The sequence below is a fragment of the Sturnus vulgaris genome, chromosome W, assembly GCF_052056855.1.
Source record: "Sturnus vulgaris isolate bStuVul1 chromosome W, bStuVul1.hap1, whole genome shotgun sequence".
In the NCBI taxonomy this organism is placed as follows: domain Eukaryota; kingdom Metazoa; phylum Chordata; class Aves; order Passeriformes; family Sturnidae; genus Sturnus; species Sturnus vulgaris.
Window position 1 is genome coordinate 65,280,552 of NC_142282.1, and position 8,104 is coordinate 65,288,655.

At 33.9% G+C, this 8,104-nt stretch overlaps 1 protein-coding gene across 3 annotated transcripts in view; it reads left to right on the top strand.

The window, feature by feature from the left end:
• LOC148220323 (transportin-1-like) overlaps positions 1-7,106 on the top strand; it is a 143,553-nt gene extending 136,447 nt beyond the window's left edge. For all 3 annotated transcript variants that reach the window (XR_015798843.1, XR_015798844.1, XM_088155465.1), the window contains one exon: positions 1,879-7,106. The gene's annotated coding sequence lies outside the window, so the exon portion shown is untranslated. The remainder of the gene's footprint in view (positions 1-1,878) is intronic.
• Positions 7,107-8,104: the final 998 nt, after the last annotated feature.

Sequence of the window (8,104 nt, forward strand, 5' to 3'; positions counted from 1 at the left end):
CCCAACCCATGAGCCAGTTGCTCACCCGTTGCATGATGTGTTTATCCAGCTGTGTGCTGGACATTTTGTCCAGAAAGATACTGTGAGAGAATATCAAAAACTTTACAAAAATCCTGAACAAACTTCTCTTGGTCAACTATGTGGATTATCTTGTTGTAAGAGGAAATTAAGTTTGACAAGCAGGACTTTTCCCTCATGAAGCCGTGCTGGCTGTGATCCATGACTGTTGTCCTTGGGGTGTTTTTCATTAACTCCCAGAGTAATGCTACAGCATTGCTGAATGGGGCAGAACAAATGACATCATCTACCTGGACTTATGCAAAGCATTTGACACTGTTCTGTATGACATCCTTGTCTCCAATTTGGAGAGACATGGATTTGATGGAAAGGTGAGAGTGCCACTGGAAAGGAGAGAGCGAGTCCCTACCCTACTCCCCTCACAAGTGAGGTCTTCACAAGTGAGGTGAGATTGTATCAAATAACATTAGGGTCTGGCCATGCCCCCCTGCTGGCTACTGTAAAAAATTACCCCTGTCCTGGCCAAAACTAGGACAAAATGATACCATACCTCAGGGACTGGGCCAAGGCTTTGAGCTCCTCTTGCTTGTTCCTCATGCTGTGTGCATTGGTACAGAAACATTTCAAGTGTGGTTCATTGTAGCTGATACCTCGTGTGGCAGATTGAAGAATCTCACTGACACTCAGTCCCTCAGATTTGGGTATGCCATCCCACTGATCATCTATGGCAAGCCTGGTTTTGTCCCTTTCCCCATTTCAGTCTAGTTAAAGCTCTGTCAATGAGCCCCACTAACTCCAGTGCAAAAACCTTTTTTCCCCTCTGAGAAAAATGCATTCTGTCAGGTGTCAGCAGGCCTGGTATTGTATGTAATCTGTAACTTTCCTGACTGCAGACATTGATGTTTTGTGCATGCTGATACGTTTAATATTTCCATGTTCCACTTTATGCACCAATTCACAATTGTTGTAGTTCTGTCTGGAGAATGATTCAACTTCAGAAAAGAACAGTGATTATGCCCTCTAGAATACTTTTATTCTTATACCACCTTACTTTGTATGCTGTTTGTTCACAATGTATAAATCAAGCTTTCCACATGTAGTGTGATACTGTGAAGAGATTATTATACTACCCAGAAAAAGAGGGCAAATTAAGTTTATTCATTCAGTCTTTATATAAATTTGATATTTGCTCTAGAATTTCTGTACTGAAATTATGTGAGTGAATCATGCAATTCTGTTTTATTGTTCAATGGACAACTATTTAAAAGTCAGCCTAAGATTTGTCAGTCAGTGACATAAGAAATTGAATTACATTTTTATCTGAACAATGGATTTTAAAATAAACCATTTTCAAGCATTTGCATATTTATAAGTTAGGGAATTTTAGTTCTGAAATAAGTGGGTTTTTCATCCTAGTGGAGAGGATTCCAAAGTGGTAAAATTGGCAATTAGTCTCAGTCATAGTGTCTCCTCAGTACAAAATATCTTGTTTAATCTACCTAAAAGTGAAATTGTTAGGTTAGTAGAAGGTATGTTTAATATTCTTTCTCAAACTACCTCATAATCTTGTACTAAAAAGACACAAACTTGTTAGAATATATAGGACTGCTTTCATCTTAAATCTAAGGCACAATAGTGGAAGTGTCAGTCTAGCTTTAAAGTATATGGTGTTGCTTCATTAATTTATTTGGTACAAATGAGCTCTTTTTTTAAAAGGGAAAATCTAGGCTTAAATTTGTTTTTACATTAAAGGTTGGAACCTACCACTTAAAAAAGGCAAAAACTCTTTGTTTATGCACTGATCTGTCAGTTAAGGTTTAAGATAAGATTTAACTATACCTCTATCTTTTCCTTTTACAGGTCCTTCAGTCTGGGAGACTATGAGGGAGACTCTGCACCCAGGGAAAATGTTACCCTTTACTGGGGGGAAGGGTAAACCAGTAGGGAATACAGTACAGTCCCAACCCTACTGGGAGGGGTGGGAGGGAGGTGTTGCTGTCACTGTGTTAAGTCGATGTTGGGAAATGTTTTAACATCAATCAGGAGCCTTTGGAAATAGTCTCCTATTACAAGTCTGCAGTGGATGTGAAGAAGAAAAAAAAAGTCTATTAACAAAACAGCACATTCTGGATTATTGTGGGAAATTGTACCAAAATAAGAAACCATATAATTGAACCATAGGGATACATAAAGAGGAAAACTATTTTACGCACAATAAAGGAAACTTACAAATGGCCGTCACAGACAGTAAAAGGCTTTCTTTTTTCTTTTATGGTTTTTTTTAAAGTAAGAATTTTCTACATTATTTCATCCTGCTTAATGGGACTCCTAGATAATTTGCATGTTAATGAATAACTCAAATTAAATTAATACAGTTAAAATGCAGCTTGTGTCAGTATTAGGAGCAGGCACTTGCAGTGTACAATATAGAAACCCCGTCGAAAATTAATAGAGGTTAAGCTGGAAAAAATGAAGTAACCTTCAAGCTACAAATGAGTCACTCCTTTCATTTTTGGGGTAAGGGGAGGGACAAATCAAAGGAAAGATTCGCATCTTAATTTTTGCATTTAAAAAAATTAAAATAGCATCATTTGGTTGTTGAAATTAATTAGCTTTAATTTCTAGAGTAAGGCATTATTCTTAACATGCAGTTTAAGATTCAGGCATGCATTCTGGCTCATAGTGATCAGAGGTAATTAAAATTAGTGGGAAAGTAGCATGCTTGCATCACATAGAGTGAAATTGGTATACATTTACCTATGTGGCACCAGTCTTATGTTGCAGTTTACCAATTCAATATAGCCCTGCAGTTAAAATTCTTTTTTAGTTATAAAGTATTTAGTTAACAATTAGGCCTTAAAATACCTTTTTAGGATCTGTTAAGATTAAGATTCATATTGTATTGTGTGTAACCTGCACAATGTGGAAAGCTAATATAACTGTGCAAAATATTTGCCTCTGTGCTGTCAGTGTGATGTGCTTTCTGCATGGTTATATGCTAGTGATTTTTAGCAGAATCTTTAAAAATGAGTTACAAGGTAAGACCCGTTAAAGGCTGCATAAATGTTAATTCGCACATAAAGACAATTGTAGAAGTTGATGATAATTGCTATATTTGTGTTTATTCCCACTCAATGTATTACCTTTTATGCTTAATTTTGTTTCACAGCATGATCTTAGAAATGTTTAAGTTAGTGGATGTAATGCAGGGTATCTAATGTATTGGCACGTTTTGGTGGCCCTTTGTGATATAATTAAATGCACAAGGGTGCAAGTTTAAAGCTAAAGAGTGAAAGTTGGTTTGGATCCTTTTCATTTCATTTGTTTAGCTTTTCTGTTGATTTTTTTTTCTTTTTTTTCTCTACTTACATGTATTCCTGTGAATAAATCTTTGTTAAGGTAATCCTTTACTATTCTTTCAATGTGTATTTTCTTATGTACTGTGAATGTGAAATCCTAACTGGTAAACTTGATCTTGTGTTTATCTGAAAATGGCAAGTCTCTATTTAGATTGCCTAAAGAGTATCCCATGATGGTAAAGGAAAATTGAGAGACTTAACTGTGCTGGTCAGAGGTGAAACCGCACCTTTCCATTTTTCAAGTGCTGCATAATTAACCTGCAAAACAAAACTAAGCCATAACAGCCTTTTTATAGATTTCTTTTCTCACCTTTGCATTGCAAAATTGGATATTGGATAACAGTTTGGGTTTTGGGTTTTTTTGGTGTTTTATGGTTTTTTTGTGGTTTTTTTTTGTTTGTTTGTTTGAAGTTGTGTGGTATTTTTTAAGAACTTGCTGGTCTTTGTATGGTTCTGTTCTTTGAGTGTTAAATGATTTAGCCATTGCACTGAAGTTTGAGCTGTACGACTGTGGACTTATAAATGCTGTTATGCTGTTTTAAGAGTTGGGGGACGGGGTGTTTACATGCACATTTTAAATGTGTCCCGCTCTCCATCCCATCCTTTTTTGCTTTTTATGGCTTTGCAAATATGAATGGATTATGCCTGAAGAATAGTTTGAACATGTACTGTATGAAGTACATTCACTAATGCTAATACATAGTATGTATTCAATTTGGTCAAATTTACATGTGATAATTTCCTTTCAAATTTAGTAGCAAATACAAAAATCTTTCTTAACTAATAGCACTGAAGAAAATTCATAAGAGTTTTAGTCACTAAAAACACTTTGAAATCAATTTTGGAAGAAGAAAAATAACCAGTAGGATCTTATTTTAGACACAAATTGGCTATAGTTTTGAGTGCATTTGAACATTAGGGAAGAGTTTCAGAGAAATGACATTAAAACAAATTGTAGAATAGAAAACCTACCTAAATAATACTGTAGCATTACAGCTAGAATCTGGCTTTAACTAAACTGTTTAAATTTCAGAAAGCCCCTTTAACCAAATACACCCACTTCACCTCACATTTCCTCAGGATACCGCTTTTGTACATAGTATTTTAGTAGGTAGTCATACAGATATGAACTGATCTGGTATAAAAGCAAAGAAAATAATTAAGGCAGAAATAAACAGTACTGACAAAATAGTCTGTTGTATCAGTAACTTCCCTTGTGGTTTATTTTAAAGCAAATAAACTATATTTCTAATGCATAATATAGTGCAGAGATTTGCAGAAGCCATTTAGGGTCTAATCTGAGGCAAGAAAAGTTCTGAATAAGCATTAACAGTTATAATTCAATTATTGCATCATAGGATAAATAAAAAGCATTTCAATTCCTGTAGTGTAGGCTTGACAGTTCTTGAATGTTGACTGAACGTTTATATTGGTAGAATTGTGAGTTTGTTACATTCCAATGTTTCTGCCTCTTGGCATGCTAAAAGTACTGCTTCATTTGCTCCTTACACACTGAATAAAGTGCTGTTAGTCTGCTAAGCTACAAAAATAGCTGCTGCTAAGTAATGGTGTTGATTTTCTACTTGAATAGTTTTGTTGTAGGAGCCTCAGGAGGTCAGTGTTTACTGTTTTTATGTCTTTCTCCTGTTTTAAGTTTACCTTTTTGAAGGATTCAGAGTGAAGAAAAGCTGCTGATCAACCTAAGCTGATAACAGAAAGGGTATTTAAAATCCTTATAAAATGCATCTTTAGCAGTTCTAAATTGCTGTGAAATTATATGTTCAATACTAATTTTTTTTCTTTATACATTCAGGAAACAATTTTTTTCCAAAGCTTGATTATTTTCTAAATTGGTGAATATGTATATATTGAAATTTTAATGAGCTAATTCTTATGCTTTTGTTTATTGCTCCTTAAAGCTTGTACTCAAAAGATTGGTTTTGGAAGAATTATTTTAAAATTTATAATAATTATAATTTTTTAAAGTTATGAAGCAGCATAAGTTTTGTAACTAGAATTAATTATACATTGTGGATTTGGTGGGGTTTTTTTTAGGACTTTTATGTAAGTGTCAATTTTGATTACTTATACTGCATATATTGTATAATAAAATGTATATTTTAAAGCCTCAAGTAGTTTTACTCAAGTGAAACTCATTGCTAATTAGAAATATTCAAATACTAGCTTTATCTCAGGTGAATACTCATTTTGTTCAGAACACATGCTTATAAAAATGTGTCTTAATTATATCAGTTTATGTATTTCATATTATGGAGCTCCTCTGTCTTAAACTTACTCTAAATTAACCTTCTACTGTTGGACAATAATGACCTTTGCTTCGCCTATTTTATTCATATTGAATGTATTAACAGATAAAAGTGCAAAAATATTCTTCCCTTGGGGAGAATGCATCCATATTCAAACTGAAATATTTCTTGAAAAATGCTTTAAATGTAACATTGTGTTAGAAATATTTTCTTTCAGATTTTGTCAAGGAAAGAAGTTGCAAATTAACACTAATTGCTTTGATGCTCTCTCTTTCATGAGCATAAATGCATAAAGCTTCTACATAGGGTCTAAAGAGTAACTTTTAATCTTAGATAAAGGTTAAGCTCTACAGTGAAATGACTTGTAAATTGCAAAACATCCTGCAGTTACTTCAGGTAGATGCTGATGTAGTTTGCATACATATTTGTGATATATTACATATTTCCAGGAACTTAATCTTGAGTAAGTAAAGCTTGATCAGTAGCTGTGTATTTCACTCACCTATGCATTCAGCAGAATGACTTCCACTATCAGTTTACTTTTTTTGTCTGACACATGTTTGCTCTTTCCACATAATGGTCGGAGCAAGCCAGTTTTGGATAATTAGTTTAAATGGAAAACTCTGAGGTGAGTACTCATGCTGCTTGCCTTGTAGAGTATACTCCTAAAATAATAAGGATACTTACTTGAATGTATTTGTGAGGGCAGTTAAAATGTCTCTATAAAAGTTGGATCCTTGTCTGGTGTTACACTATACTTTTTAAGTAAGTCAAGTCCACATCTCAAAGAATTCAGTGCTTATAGTATATCACGTTTCTATAAGCTGGTTCTATTGTGCTACTTTCACCTAAGGTATCTAATTCCTTCCTTTGGGTGAATAACAAAACTGAGAAGATCTAGGTGATCTTTGTGGGAAAGTGATTAGAAAAAAAGATGAGTATAAGCAGGTTTCTTTGGCTGTTGAAATCTTCAGTATAATACTTTATTTTTTCATGGGAAGAAATAGGTAGCTATGTATGACTGACTTACTAATACTGAGCGCTTCTAAAATTTTCATTTGGATGAAGTATAGAAAATAATTTAAAATTAAAGATGACTGATCTTTCTGCTGACAACTTAGGTTGTATGAGTTTTTCTTGAAAGCTTTAAAATTGATGTTTCTGTCTGCCACAATGTTGGAATGTATCCTTCAAACATCCTGCAACCTTTCAAACTACTAAATTGAGTGATATTTCTTGAAGTCTGCCTATTTGCTAACAGAACTTCATTTTAAATAGAATATTGTTTTAATTTTTGATAAGCTGCTGAATTTTAGAGTTTTTGGGGCCACCAAATATTTTTAATTATGCAGAGAATATATATTGTACTGTAGTAATTTTGTATCTACATTTGTATAATGTGACATAATAGATGTGGATGCCAATCACTGCTTGACTATGTTAATAAAGTTGTTAAAATATATATGTTGCATTCCAATTTTTAATGAAAGATGAAAATGTCATGTTCAGCTTGTGTTTTGTCTGACTCAGTAGGGCACTCTTCTGGTCCACACACGTAAGTTCTGGAGTCTCTTGAATAAGGAGGATTTTAAATTTTTGTGAATGAAAATGATCTTTGGATAAGTTCAGTTCAATTTAGATGTTTTATGCTGCTTGAGGGCCGATGAATGTAGACATAGGAGGTTTACCTGAACTGAAATTAATGTTCATGGAGTGATACTGGTAGCTGCTCTACTGAGAAACGTTACATTGCCTATAGTTTTGTTTGAAACAGCTGAGGCTAGCTAGTTAAATCTGACCAAATGGGGATGCTGTCCCAAATATAGATTCTACCCAGTGTACAAGAAGCCAATCCACACACAGTCAAGGTATTTGTTTAATTCATGTCTGCACAGAGATGGGTGCTGGGTGATGAATCCACAAAGCTGGCATACCTTCAGTATGCGAGTTACCTGCTTCTATAAACGTCAAACATTGAAAGATCATAACCTCCAGTATATGCAACAATTTAAAACGACATTCATTGGCTTAATACTTTTTCACTTTCACTTAAAGACACAGTACCCATTTATTTTATCACACATGCTCTATGAGGAAGGAGCTTATGTGAGTTTCTATAGATGTGAATTTTGCTATGCTGGTTATCTGACTAAAGTTAGCAAAAAAGTTAAAGACTTGTTTGGTCTTATCAATAGTTTGTTTCTGCTATCAATATTTTGTTCCTGCATTATCTCCTTGTTTGGTAAATTTATGGTGCCATCCTCCTCTGCTACTCACTTATTTAATAGATGTATGATGTTATATTGTTCTCATATCTCAATTGGACCTTGTGGTGTCATTCTCATTACTTGTGTTTGTCAATAATTAAGTAAAAATTGAAATAAGCTAAAACTAAATTAAAATTATTCAAGACCTTGAACCAAATCTTGCAATGGTCTTAGTCTAATTTTATCTAGCTTT